Source organism: Spermophilus citellus, assembly GCF_964194105.1.
Source record: "Spermophilus citellus genome assembly, chromosome: 16".
Classification (NCBI taxonomy): domain Eukaryota; kingdom Metazoa; phylum Chordata; class Mammalia; order Rodentia; family Sciuridae; genus Spermophilus; species Spermophilus citellus.
In genome coordinates this window covers 70,807,219-70,821,321 of record NC_138196.1, presented here as the reverse complement: position 1 = coordinate 70,821,321, position 14,103 = coordinate 70,807,219, and the positions used below count along the sequence as shown (strand labels likewise).

Genomic DNA, 14,103 nt, shown 5'->3' with positions numbered 1-14,103 from the left:
ATATTGAGATAAAACTTTGAGGAACTTGAAGAGATTAAGGTAGTAATGACAATACCACCTGTATTACCTAGAAATAATTCAAACTAACAATGTCTACATAGGCCAGTAAAGCATAAATAGACCAATATTTTAAATTCAGAAAATCCAAAATAGATGACACCTGCTATTCTCGCCAATATTGGTAGGTGTTTGAAGAGAATTCTGCCTTATAATGCTCCAGTATTATTAGACTTCTTTTATATTCTTTAGTAATGTCCTTAAGCTTTGCAATATCCATTAGTAGAAAAAAAATACAGTTTTAAAATTATATGCTTAGACATGTCCACACACTAGAGATGATGGTACAAAATAGGTTTTTATTCATTCTCTCTTCACACCTTTCATTAGGAAGATCTTTTCTGCCTTTCCCTTTCTCCCTCCCAGCCTCTTCCCAATACTGTTTTCCTAGACTTTACACCCATAGTTCCACCAAAATAATGACAATGTCACTGTACTGCTCTAAGCCAGATTGTGTCTGTTTTCCTCTGGATGAAGATTGGCACCATTACCTCTTATTGGACCTGCACATAAAAGAAGCAAATGAGAAAAATGGCTTGCCTTGCTTAGCTTTGAAATGACAGCTATAAAATACAAACATAAATTTCCCTCTGTATTGTCATCTTATTGTGAAATCCCTTCTATCATTCTAGCTTGCAAAGACTGTTTTAGCAGACTATAAATGAATAAGTGTCCATCTCATGGAAGAGAAGGGGAGGAAGAAAATGTAGTCCTTATATAATTGTTCCCAAGTAGACTCCTTTGGATATCCACAATAAAATAAACAAAAACCCATTAATTTCCTTAATCTGTAGGAGGCCTTGCAGATTACCTGTGATGTATCCGAATTGCCTTTGTAGGGTACATCGTGCTTATCAAGTGTGGATGAGATATGGGCTGAGTCTCCCCATGCTCTCAGGAATTGGCATTTCCTCTTCATTTTATAATTCAAAATTTACCTTCTACCCTTATAACTCACACTTTACCTCTGCCATTTTCCTTATGTTCAGCCTGGACATTTCACACAGGAAAGGGGGCTCCTCTGTGTGCAATAGAGATGTTCACCACCACCCAAAACTCAAGGTTTGAAGCTCTAGACTTCTGCCTCAGAGCAGTTCACTCTGCCTCTTATTTACTCTATTTCAGTTCTAGAAGAGAAAGGGAGTGCTCTCTTATGCCCTTCCTGGAGCCCCATGAGATAATATAGTGTGGACTGTGTCTTGTAGATGGAAACTCCAGTGTCTACAGATATCCAAAGTCAAGTCACTGAGAGCTTGGCTTAGACTTAAAACAAACAACAATAACAAACAACAATAAAACAGAAAAAAACACCTTCATAAGAAAGGGCCTGATTTCCCAAAGATAGTAAAACTGGTGAAACAAGGCCGATGGTAAGAAATCTTTTCTAAAGTTTTTCATTATATCCCTTCAAGAACAAGGAGAACAGGAGAGGAGATGTGGAGGAGAGTAATCAAGTAAGAATCATGGAGACAGGTGCCACCTGTGAGGAGACTGTAGATTTTACTGAACCCAGGATCTGGAAACTCCTCCCACAGAAGAACCAATGACCAAGCAACAAGTGTTAGGGAGAAAGAAAAGCTTCATTCAGTGGCAAAGGCATGGGGAAGCAGCAGTTTTGCTTGCAAATCAACTTCTCAAATCCAGGGGAGTGAGTGGTTTTGAATAGGATAGGAATAACGAAGGAGAGGGTAGGCTACAGAGGGGAGGAATATTCATGTCTTTTCTGAGAATAGTGTGAGATCTTGCAGGAACTTGCATGCCACCTCTTTTTTCTCCTTTCGGGATCTGTTGTTTCCTGTCATGGAGACTGGTAAGTGTCATTAACTTTAAAGGGGGGAGGAGGCAGGTTAGACAAGTCTGGGTTAAGTTAATCCTGCATTATAGTTCTGAACACATTTTCCAAATGATCAACATGTCTGCATGCAGAGCTGAATAGAATCTGGCTCAAAGATTAAGCAGTAAAGGAGACAGACAATATGAGGGTGGAAATGTTATGAATTTTTTTCCCAGTCACCCGCTGGACATCCGCAGGCCAAAGTGAAGAGCCCGTTTTGTTGTTTTTTTTTTTTTTCAGCAAATGCAGCCTTCAAGTCCCGGAAGAGTAACCAAGGCAACGGTTATCATCAAAATCCACACATCAGAGGTGTTATCTACAGCAAAGCTAATGGGAGACTAACAATGTGTTATCCAGCTGTGTGGCTTCCAAAATTAGTGATTTTGAAGTCAACTAAGAGCAAGTGAAGCTACAGGGTTTATTTAAGTTTTTTTCCCAGTAAGAGTTTCTCTCTCTTTGCTTTTCCTGAAGAATACTGAAGAGATTCAGGATATGGAGGTAGCATTTGTTAGCATGTCCCAGAGAGCAGAGAGTGGGAGTCAGGCTCAGTGTGACATATGGAAGAGGGTGTAGGCTGAAAGTCTATAAGGATTCATTGACCCTCTATCCCACTCACTTTGTAAAAAATGAAGATATTAATTATCTAATCTCATGAGCAAGAGTCTTTCTGTGGTTAAAATATCTTAAGAAAATAAAATATAGGGACTCAGAGCTTTCAGTCAGTGGAAATAAAAATGATAAAAATGATACAGGATTTAAAATGTGAAATAATTAGTAATCTACATAAAGAAAGAATAGCCAAATCTTAAGCCCCCTATCACTATGCTAACAAAAAAAAAATCTAAAAGTAGATATGTTCAGGGACCAGCCTTTCTCTACTTCAGACAATATAGTTTAAAAAGATAGCAAACCAAAACCAAAACTCAAATCCAAAAAATAGGGCATAGGAGTTGTGGCTTTGTTGCTGTGGATAGGACAATATCCTTGTTTGTTGCTCAAGATGCATCTTGCACAATTAACCATCTTCCATAATTTTCTGTAGGTCAATTTCCCTTGGCTGAATCACTTTGACTTTGCCATTCATTGCAATAATTGCTTGCACAGTTAAATGCTGCAGCCGGGCATCTATCAGGGTGTGTGTGTGTGTGTGTGTGTGTGTGTGTGTGTGTGTGTGTGTGTATGTGTGTGTTCTATCAACCTTGCTATTTATAAGCCTAGGCTTTCAATAGCATCATCTTTTGTTAGCGTGGCCCAGAGAGCAGAGCCACCCACTGAACTCAGTGCCCTTCTCAAGGCTAACTTTTCTGTATTTTGGAATGATGTATCCTGATGGATATGTAATGAAGCATAGATGTCGGGGTTGTTTCCAACCTTACATAATAAATGCATTCTGAAACATACATACATGCTGCCCTGTTTTTTAATCTCTACTCTTAGAGTCTGTCACATTAAATGTGACATTTTGATGTTACTTAGCATGAACCATGAACTTACCCCAATTCTATAAGCTGTTCTAGCAATGTGTTTGCAAATTTTTTTCTGGGTCTTTGCTGGAGTGTTAAATCCTGCACTTGGATAGAATACTCTCAGTAAATTACCTTTGATCTAAACTGAAGTTAAATCCCAGTAATTTCACAATTTGGTCCTTACTAAGAGCTCCAGTGAGGCAATCAGTTAGCATGTGGTCCTTGTAAGGATTTGATCCCATCCTTCCTCTCGTAGCTCCTGCCCGTATCTACTATCTAGGACCAGCACTTCCTCCTCCTGCAGGTGCAGCATACCTCCAGCTGTATTGCACTGACTTAACCCTAGTATTGTATGGTGTTGGTGTTGTGGGAGTGCATGTTATCTTGAAGGGTGAGGGAGATCTACCTCATCCTCAGTTAAAGTGCATCACCAGCCTACTGTGCAGGAAAGTCTGCTACTTCTGTAGGTCAGGATAATCTGTAGATTTAAGAATCTGGATGCATCAAAGAATGTGTCAGTTTCCTGTTCTTTCACAAGCATGGCCCTGACCTTCACATAGCAAGTATACGTTGGTTGACAGCATAACCTTTGTGGGAGCTCTCTCTCCTCTTCTGCTGCGGGAGGTGAGTGTCATTTTTAGGTGCTACCAAAGAGGTTGTTAACCTTGACACTTGACTATTAGACAACAATTATTCTCCAATTTTATTTACTTTTTTTTTAATCAAAGCATCAATTGAGCAGAGTAATAACCACCAAATTCTATTGTCTTCATAGTTACCCTTTCCCTCATATTTCTAAACCCTTGGCTGTATCCTTTCTGGAGTCCAATTGTCTGCAGTGGAAAGTTCACTTAAAGCAACTGGCCAACCATCATGCCCAGGAAAGCATACAAACACCACCCTCCCCTGTACCTGGCTCCCTCCATCTTAATCCTTTTTCCTTTTTTGTTCAGAGACACAGACAAAAGTTTATTTAAGAAAGTATAGACACATTCAAGGGACAAGGTTGGCTACTTTGAAAGCGAGAGGCTTTTAGGGTGAAACAAGGAATATACATTCAAGACACAAAGTTCCCCAGGGGAGAGAGAGCCCTTCGTCTTTCTTAGATCTCTCGTGAATGCCAGTTCCTCAATGACATGTGCTAGATGTCATCTGGTTCTGTCCCCACAGCATCATATGTCCTTTACCATGGCACCAATGCACTCCATTACAGCTGCCATTTACCCTTCTTTATCCACACTCTAAAACCAGTGGCTGAAGTCAGGCTCCATGTCCGCCTTGCTCATTGTTATAATTCTAGCATGTAGCCTAGTGTTGGAATCCTAACAGAAAATCAACAAAGTTGTGTTTAAAGAGTAAATAAGTTAATATAGTTTGCTATCTGTTATACATGTCCCTTAATTCAGTTAAAAAATAATAATTCATTAGATTTTTTTGAAAAAAAAAATCTAAGTATTTGTCGCACGACTAATAACATCCTCTAAAATTACTTTATTAGAGCTATATATAAAAATATAAATGTCATCTGTCATCATATTTATTATCTTTGCAGACTTTTAATTTAGAATCTGCTAGCTTTGTCATCATTGTTTAAAAATGTACCATTCTTTGCATTATCTAAAATGGCACTATGATAAACTGGCTTCCTTACTAATTCTCTCTGACTGTCCGATGACTCATATAATATTTCCTGTCAAAATCTTTTGTTTCACTTTTACCAGCTAAATGCATAAACATCTTTTAGGTCTTCTAGATATAGGATCATATCATTGATGATATTACTTATGGAAATGGAAAGATATGGAAAGTGAGTTGAAACTTAGCAGAAACCTAGTTCATATTCTAAGGTATATACTATAGAGGATCAAGTATCCACAGTACAATGTCAATTGGAAGAATGATTTAATCCACTTATTTCATATAGCCATGTGCTGTCTTGCTTCCCACACCCACACTCTGTGTGTGTGCATCTCTATGTGTCTCTGTGTATATGTATTGCATGCATGCATGCACACACATGCATAGGCATAGTATAGGTAGAATTAAAGTAATATTTTCTTCCTTTAATATCCACTGTGAAAGCTTATTAACTGCTTTCTGTTATACTGCTATCTTGTAACTTGTGATGAGAGTGTGTATTCTTTTTCTTTCTTTCTTTCTTTTGTTCGTTCTTTTTTTTTTTTTTTTTTTTTTTGGTGCTGGGGATTGAAAGGGCCTTGTGCATTCTAGGCAGGTTCTCTACCAACTGAGCTATATCCCCAGCCCAGAGAGTGTATATTCTTGTCTTGCTTTTTGTAATGAAGCTTCTTCTCTTTCTTTTAGGTCAATTCACCCTGTAAGATTGGATTCTGGAAATTATTTTCCTTTGTTTTTTCTGTATATGTCCTGTGGAGAATTTCAAAGTTTATCACACGTGAAACATCACAATTGTTTTGAGGCATTATATAGCTACAGAACAGCTAGCCACAGATCACAATTCAGGTATGCTGGTAATAAAACTGCTCAAGAAACTGGGACTGAATATAATGTCAAAAGCAATCTAAATGCATTAGACACAAAATCTTCATTTACCCTGCAGATCACCAATTTGTTCTAGCAATTGAAGCCACATCACCACAACAATTTGCTATGCCCTAAAGGGCATGTCAACCTATGTGATTTGATTTTCTATTATGTCAATTAAAACTTCTTTGACCAATATTTAACAAAGCCCTCTTCAGGCATAAAAATACACAATTTATCTTTTATTTTTCCTTGAAATGTAACTACAAATTTAGATTAGATTAGTTTAGTTGGCTTGTTCTTCAAGTTGACCAATGAAGTCATCCAAAAAAGTAATTTTCTGTTGGTTAAAAAAAAAAGCTGTCTTTTCTCCAAAATATATTTCTGGCACCTTTGTCAAATATCAGGTGGCTGTAGGTATATGGATTTGTCTCAGTGTCTTCTGTTCCATTGGTCTTCATGTCTATTTTGATAACAATAACATACCTTCTTTTGTTACTACAGCTCTGTAGTATAATTTCAGATCAGGTATTGTGATGCTTCCTGCTTTTCTTTTCTTTTTTTTTATTGGTTGTTCACAACATTACAAAGCTCTTGACATATCATATTTCATACATTAGAATCAAGTGGGTTATGAACTCCCATTTTTACCCCAAATACAGATTGCAGAATCACATCGGTTGCACATCACATTTTTACATACTGCCATGTTAGTGACTGTTGTATTCTGCTACCTTTCCTAACCTCTACTATCCCCCTTCCCCTCCCCTCCCATCTTCTCTCTCTACCCCATCTACTGTAATTCATTTCCCTCCATGTTTGTTATCCCATTCCCCCCATAACTTCTTATATGTAATTTTGTATAACAATGAGGGGCTCCCTCCATTTCCATGTGATTTCCCTTTTCTTGCTTAATTTTGCTTTGACTATTCTGGGTCTCTTATTCTTCCAAATGAATTTAAGAATTTTTCTAATTCTTTGACAAATGTCATTGGTATTTTGATGGGGATTGCATTGAATCTGTATATTGCTTTTGATAGTATAGCCATGTTGACAACATTAATTCTGACTATTCAAGAATGTGGGATATCTTTCCATCTTCTATGGTCTTTTTCAATTTCTTTCCTCACTGTTCTATAATTTTCAATGTAAAGCTCTTTTACCTCTATGGTTAGATTAGTTCCTAAGCATTCTATTTATTTTTTTTATTTCAATTTTTGAGGTTCTTGTGAATGGAATGGTTTTCCTGATTTCTTCCTTAGTTGAATCACTACTGGAGCATAGGAAAGCCATTGATTTATGGGTGTTGATCTTGTATCCTGATACTTTGGTGAACTCATTTATAAGCTCTAGAAGTGGAGTTTTTTGGGTCTTCTAGATATAGGACCATATCATTGATGAACAGAGTTAGTTTGACTTCTTCTTTTCCTGTGTGTATCCCTTTGATTTTATTTTGGCTCCTGATGGCTCTGGCTAATGTTTTGAGGGCTTTATTGAATAGGAGTGGTAGAATGGACAGCCTAATCTTGGCCCTGATTTTAGAGGAATGCTTTTAGTTTTTCTCCATTTAGTATGATGTTGGCTTTGGGTTTGTCATAAGTAGCCTTTATGATTTTAAGGTAAGTTCCTTTGATCTCTAACTTCTCCAGTATTTTTAAATACGAATAGGTGCTGTATTTTATCAAAGGTCTTTTCTGTGTCTGTTGAGATGATCACAAAATTCTTTTCATTGATTCTATTTAAGTTGTAAATTAATTTGATTTACATATGTCAAATCAACCTTGCATTCCTGGAACAAAATCCATTTGATCAAGTGCATTTTTTTGTGTGTGTGCGTGTTCTTGAATGCATTTTGCTAATATTTTATTAGGAATTTTTGCATCTACCAATATCAGATATATTGGTCTGTAGTTTTCTTTCTTTGAGGCATCTTTGGTTTTGTTATCAGAGTTATACTGGCTTTGTAGAATATATTTTGGAAAGTTCCCTCCATTTCAATTTCATGGAGTAATTTGAAAAGAACTGGTGTTAATTCTTCTATAAAGGTCTGGTAGAACTCAGGTGAGAGTTCCATCAGGTCCTGGGTTTTTATTTTTTGGAAGGCTTTTAATTGTTGTTTCAATTTCATTACATGATATTAGTCTTTTTGATTGTATTTTCCTTATTAAATTTGGGGTGTTCGTATGTGTCTAGACATTTATCAATGTCTTCCAGATTTCCCATTTTATTAGGGTATTAAATTTTCAAAATACATTCTGATAATCCTCTGGATTCCAGAAGGGTCTATGGTGTTATCTTTTGTCAACCTTCATCTTGTTGATTTGCATCTTCCCCCTCTTTCATTTGGCTACCTTGGCTAAAGGTTTGTCAATCTTACTTAATTTTCAAAGACCCAACTCTTCATTGCATTGATCTTCTGTATTTTCATATTCTCAATTTCATTCATTTTAGCTCTGATCTTAATTATTTTCTGTCTTCTATGGTTTTGGAGTTAGTATATTCTTATTTTTCTAAAGCCTTGAGGCATAACATAAGCTTATATATTTGGAATCCTTGAATTTTTTAATGTAGGCACTCAATGCTATAAATTTGCTTCTTAAAACTACTTTAATTCTGTCCCAGAGATTTTGATATGTTGTATATATATTCTCATTTGTTTCTAAGAATTTCTTGGTGTCTATTCTCAATTCTTTTTTATCCATTCTTTATTTATGAGAGCATTACTCAATATCTATGTGTTTAACTTTGGCTTGAAATCTATTTTATTTGATATGAGTATGGACACTCCTGCTTGTTTCCGAAGTCCATATGAGTGATATGATTTTTCCCAACCTTTCACCTTCAGTCTATGTATGTCTTTTCCTATCAAATGCGTCTCCTGTAGGCAGCATATTGTTGGGTCATGTTTTGTGATCCATTCTACTAGCCTGTGTCTCTTAATTGGTGAGTTTAAGCCATTAACATTTAGGGTTATTATTGAGATATGGGTTATCCTTCCAGCCATATTTGTTTATTTATGTTACTGAATATGGTTTGTTTTCCTCTTTGATTATTTTCCCCCCTTTACTGTCCTACCTCCCACTGTTGGTTTTCATTGTTATTTTCCATTTCCTCTTCCTGTAATGTTTTGCTGAGGATTTTTTGGAGAGATGGTTTTCTAGCTGCAAATTCTTTTAACTTTTGTTTATCGTGGAAGGTTTTAATTTCATCTTCCATCTTGAAGCTTAATTTTGCTGGATACACAATTCTTGGTTGGAATCCATTTTCTTTCAGTGTTTGAAATATGTTATTCCAGGATCTTCTAGCTTTCAAAGTCTGTGTTGAGAGATCAGCTGTTATCCTGATTGGTTTACCCCTAAATGTGATCTGCTTCCTTTCTCTTGTAGCTTTTAAGATTTTCTCCTTATTCTGTATGTTGGGCATCTTCATTATAGACAAATGGATAAAAAAAAATGTGGCATTTATACACAATGGAGTATTACTCTGCATTAAAAAATGATAAAATTATAGAATTTGGAGGGAAATGGATGGCATTAGAGCAGATTATGCTAAGTGAAGCTAGCCAATCCCTAAAAAACAAATGCCAAATGTCTTCTTTGATATAAGGAAAGTAACTAAGAACAGAGTAGGGAAGAAGAGCATGAGAAGATTACTAACATTGAACAGGGATGAGAGGTGGGAGGGATAGGGAGAGAGAAGGGAAATTGCTTGGAAATGGAAGGAGACCCTTAGGGTTATACAAAATTACATACAAGAGGAAGTGAGTGGAAAGGAAAAAATAATATAAGGGGGAGAAATGAATTACAGTAGAGGGGGTAGAGAGAGAAGAGGGGAGGGGAGGGGAGGGGAGGGGGGATAGTAGAGGATAGGAAAGGCAGCAAAATACAACAGACATGAGTATGTCAATATGTAAATCAGTGGAAGTGTAACTGATGTGACTCTGCAATCTGTATACGGGGTAAAAATGGGAGTTTATAACCCACTTGAATCAAAGTGTGAAATATGATATATCAAGAACTATGTAATGTTTTGAACAACCAATAAAAAAAAATCTATGTGTTTACGTGGTTTCTATTATTTTTCTTGCTGTTGATTTCTACCTTCATTCCATTATGATCTCATAATGGAATATGATATGATATGATACACTGGATTTTATTCTTTTGTATTTATTAAGATTTGCTTTGTGTCATGACCTCTATTCTTGAGCTGGCATACAGGGCCAAGGCTTTAGTCTTCCTGGACCTTTTATCTAAAGTACTTACCAAGCTGCAGAGGAATGAAGCAGTCAAAAGTAAAAAGATTTTTCCTTCCCTGTTAGCCAACTTGTGATACAGTACTCAAATATGACCTATAAGCTCTTAAAATGTAACATGTTTATTTAGATTATAGTGGTTAGACAAGATAACTGGATGCAGCTGCCAGCTCCCTGTCGACCCCCTGTCCCCAGCACCTCTCCTTACCTCTTCTTAATATCAGCATACAGATAGTTGAATATTTAAGTGATGGCTCAGTGGCAACAAATGGCTGAACTCCAGTTTCTTTGTCAGTCATTGTTAGAAAACCCCGACTCTGCAACTGCTTTGTCCTTTATATTTCCTCACAAAGGACAATAAAAATGTATTTCACCCATGGCCCCTTAACATGCATTATGGCTGTTTACCATTGGCTATTGGGCAGGATTTTTAATCTAATACACATAGTCTGGCCCAAAACAGTAAGGCATAAATAATGCATTTATGTCAAATTATCAACACTAACAACAGTGTAGAAAACATCTTATATGGCCCAATTAACAAATTTCATTATAAGCAAAGGATTATCCATTATTTGGAAGATAAACCTGTCAAATGGTGAATATTATAAATCCCTTTCTGTAGCTTACCTGTCCACTATGTTATTATGATTTTATTGAACACTAAGTTAAAAACAAAAGCTTAAATTTTTCTTTATATTTAGCATACAAATAGAATTTAGCCATTTAGATAGACTTAGATTTATACAGTTATATTTAATGTAGAAAGTTTATATTTAAATATATCAAGCTGAGTAAATAAATACTTCATTTTTTAGAAATGTAATCAAGTCTCTTAAAGGTGCCAGCAACATATCCATATCTATGAGCTGTGCAATTCCCAAAGTTAATTACTTTGGTATATTTATCTTAAAAATTAATCATAAAGCCAGCTGTGGAGTCACATGCCTGTAATCCAGAGTCTCAGGAGACTGCTCAGGAGGATCACAAGTCCAATGCTAGCCTCAGCAACTTGGGGGGATACTGTCTCAAAATAAATAAAAAAACAGTGTAAAAGACTAGGGATGGAGCTCAGTGATAAGACACCCCTGGTTTAATCCCCATTTAAAAAGAAAAAAACTCAAAAAATATAATCATAGAAAACAATACAGTATACTTTGAAAGGTGTTAGGAATACAAACTATGTGAACTTGCCAACTAACAAATAATAAATATATTTTAATATTCTTACAGATTTCTTTAAAGTTTAACAATTCTTCAGAGCTCTTTGAGTTAAATACTCCTTATAAATAATTAAGTATCTGTATTTCAGAATGAGCTTGCATACCTCTACCTTAGGTCATGCCCATCTGAAAGTCAACTTGACTTGAGAAGTGTCCTCTATACAAGATGGAGACACATCAGTGTTTACGGCATGTCAAAAACTTCATAGCATTTTAAAAGCAATTTCATGCAGGTGTTTTCAACTTGGTTTTTGTTTGGACAGTGGAGGGATAAAAAAGACTTTGAAATTTTGTTATGAGAGAACAGCTTTAGAGATAAGAACTAACATTCATAAACTTTGGCACAGAAAAAAAAATTAAGACCAGAGATTTATTAACCAGATTTTTTTTGTAGTACATGTCAAATTGAGTTTTTAATTGTCATATCAAAATGCACAGCTTCAGTCTTGGCCCAGAACAACCCTCAAAATGAAAATACAGCTTCATTCAGTTAAGATTTCTATTAAATATGGGGCAAAGAATTTTATAATTCACATAAATATGGATGTCAAATTTCATGCATTTAAATAACTTTCACGTTGCAACTAGATTTGACTTCCAGTTTTTTAAAAAGTGAAATGAGCTAAAAATTTACATTCAAATTAAATATAGACTGCCATTGAAGGTGATGGAAAAAAAATAGTTGATGAGAAGTAAGAAATATCTTTTCAGGAGCTAAATGGTACAACAGAAAATTGCCACTTCCAATGATGACCTTCAATCTCAGCTAAAACTCAGGGACTGGCCAATATCTCCAAGTCCCTCTGTGTTCTCTGTATCTACATACGTAGCTGGACAGCTGATATCCTGTGTCTTCTGTCCGTCTTTCACCTGTGTTAAATATACTGTATCCTCTGACTCATGTTTTCCTTTCAATTTACTCCTTAAAATTTTGGTGGGTCACATGTTCTAGCAATTTCCCCTCTATTCTTTTTGTTGTAGGTTTACAACTGTTTCATTTCTCTAGTTAGTAGAAGAAAAGAAATGGATATGGGATCAATTCCTATTTTTAACTCTTTTCCTTTTATAAATACTGTTTTCAAAAGGAATGTGAAAAGCAGGCCCAAGTAGTAAGACTAATATACCCAAGGACAGTTGCCTTTATCCTCAGTTTAACAATATAGAGAATCGTACAAATTTAAAACTAATTTATTCATTATTAAACATCTTTTCAATGTAAGAATCAAAATTACTTAGAGGCTAATATTTGAGGTAACAGGGAATTTGAGAGTCTCCCTAAGGAGAATGAATGAAAGCAGTCTATTGATCATCGACAAAGGGATGTGCATTTTAATTTTAACTATTGTAAGGACTATTCGAGCTGAATAGTTTCTACTTTCGCGGTAAGGCCAGAACTGTGCAGAAATATGAATTTTAGGAAACTGGAAATGTTATATCATTTACATCTCAGCTTTAATATTTTCATGCTCAATTTTCTTACTTTGATTAGTAGCAGCATTTTTTCATTCCTTGATCAGTTGTTTAATAGATATGTTCACATTCATGAAAAATACTTTCTAGATGAATAGAGATTGAAATAAAAGGGCTCATATTGCTGAGAAAATTGGCATTTTAAAACAGTTCTTAGCTGACTTTATTGAATACCTCGATAAGATAATAAGAACAATAATACTTTTCACAAGCTATTCAAATCATCATGGATAAAGGTATTTTAAAAATGAGGCCCTGTCTGTTTTGCTCACTTTTGCAGGCTCTGAATTCGCCTGGGTGCCTGGCATATAAAAGGAAGTCAATAAGTATTTGTGACTGAATGAATACTCTTTTTATTCGCTTTCAAAATCTTTGCTCTCATCTGTGGATTCTACATTATATTATCTAATTTTCTCTCAAGTTTCCTTTTTTGTTTCTTTACAATCAGTTTTTTCCCCACTAATCTTAAAATTTTAATCTTGTCCAAAACTGAGGATTACTTCCTAACACATATAAATAGTACTGCTATTACTTATAAAATTCTTAGTAAGACTATTTCTGTTAGCAATTGATTTGACAACCCACGGCTGGCTTTATTGTTGTTACTGTGATATTAAGGAAGGAAATTCCTGCTACTAACAATGGTGACAATGACTGTGATAATAGTAAAGATGGTGGCCAACATTACATCTTTCTTAAGCCAGGTCCATCTTGCACTCTTAGGTACTTTTATCAAAGACTTGTTGCACCTTCAATAAAGGCAAAGTCTACTCACCGTCTACTTTGTATTGTTTTATATCAACCATTATATATTATTTTCATTTCTTCATTGCTTCCTATTCAAAAACCTCTATCTCTGTTGCTCACACTCTTTTCTTCTATTTCCCAATGGATCTGTGATCACAGTTTTCATTCACTCCTTTGTTGAATGGCAGGCTACATGCTTTGGATTTTCCTTTAGTTGAGATCCCAAAAGGAAAGAGATGGCAAAATGATCTACAATTCAGATCATTTGAACAGTGAATATTTACAAAGAGACCACCCACAAATAAGCAAGGTATAAAGAAAATACAAAAAAGTAGAGAAGGAAATAGAGGGTAATAGTCATAGAGCTAGAACCATCTCTAAGAATTAAGGAACAGCTGCAGAAAGAAGAAAGAGAAGCAGGTAGCACCTTGGAGAATCAGAGAACTCAGCTGAGGGAGGCCAGAAGGCCAAGGCAAAACTCCCAGGAGAGAAACCAGAGAAATAGACATTCACAGTCTCACTAAGTGAAAGGAGTCTGTCTCAGAATAA

General features: G+C 35.7%; 1 long non-coding RNA gene across 1 annotated transcript in view; it reads right to left on the bottom strand.

The window, feature by feature from the left end:
• LOC308635375 overlaps window positions 1–13,757 on the bottom strand; it is an 81,470-nt gene extending 67,713 nt beyond the window's left edge. Inside the window, exons 1-2 of the long non-coding RNA XR_014019179.1 lie at window positions 13,583–13,757; window positions 12,818–12,893 (exon numbers count right to left, since the gene is read on the bottom strand). This is a non-coding gene — a long non-coding RNA (uncharacterized lncRNA). The remainder of the gene's footprint in view (window positions 1–12,817; window positions 12,894–13,582) is intronic.
• Window positions 13,758–14,103: the final 346 nt, after the last annotated feature.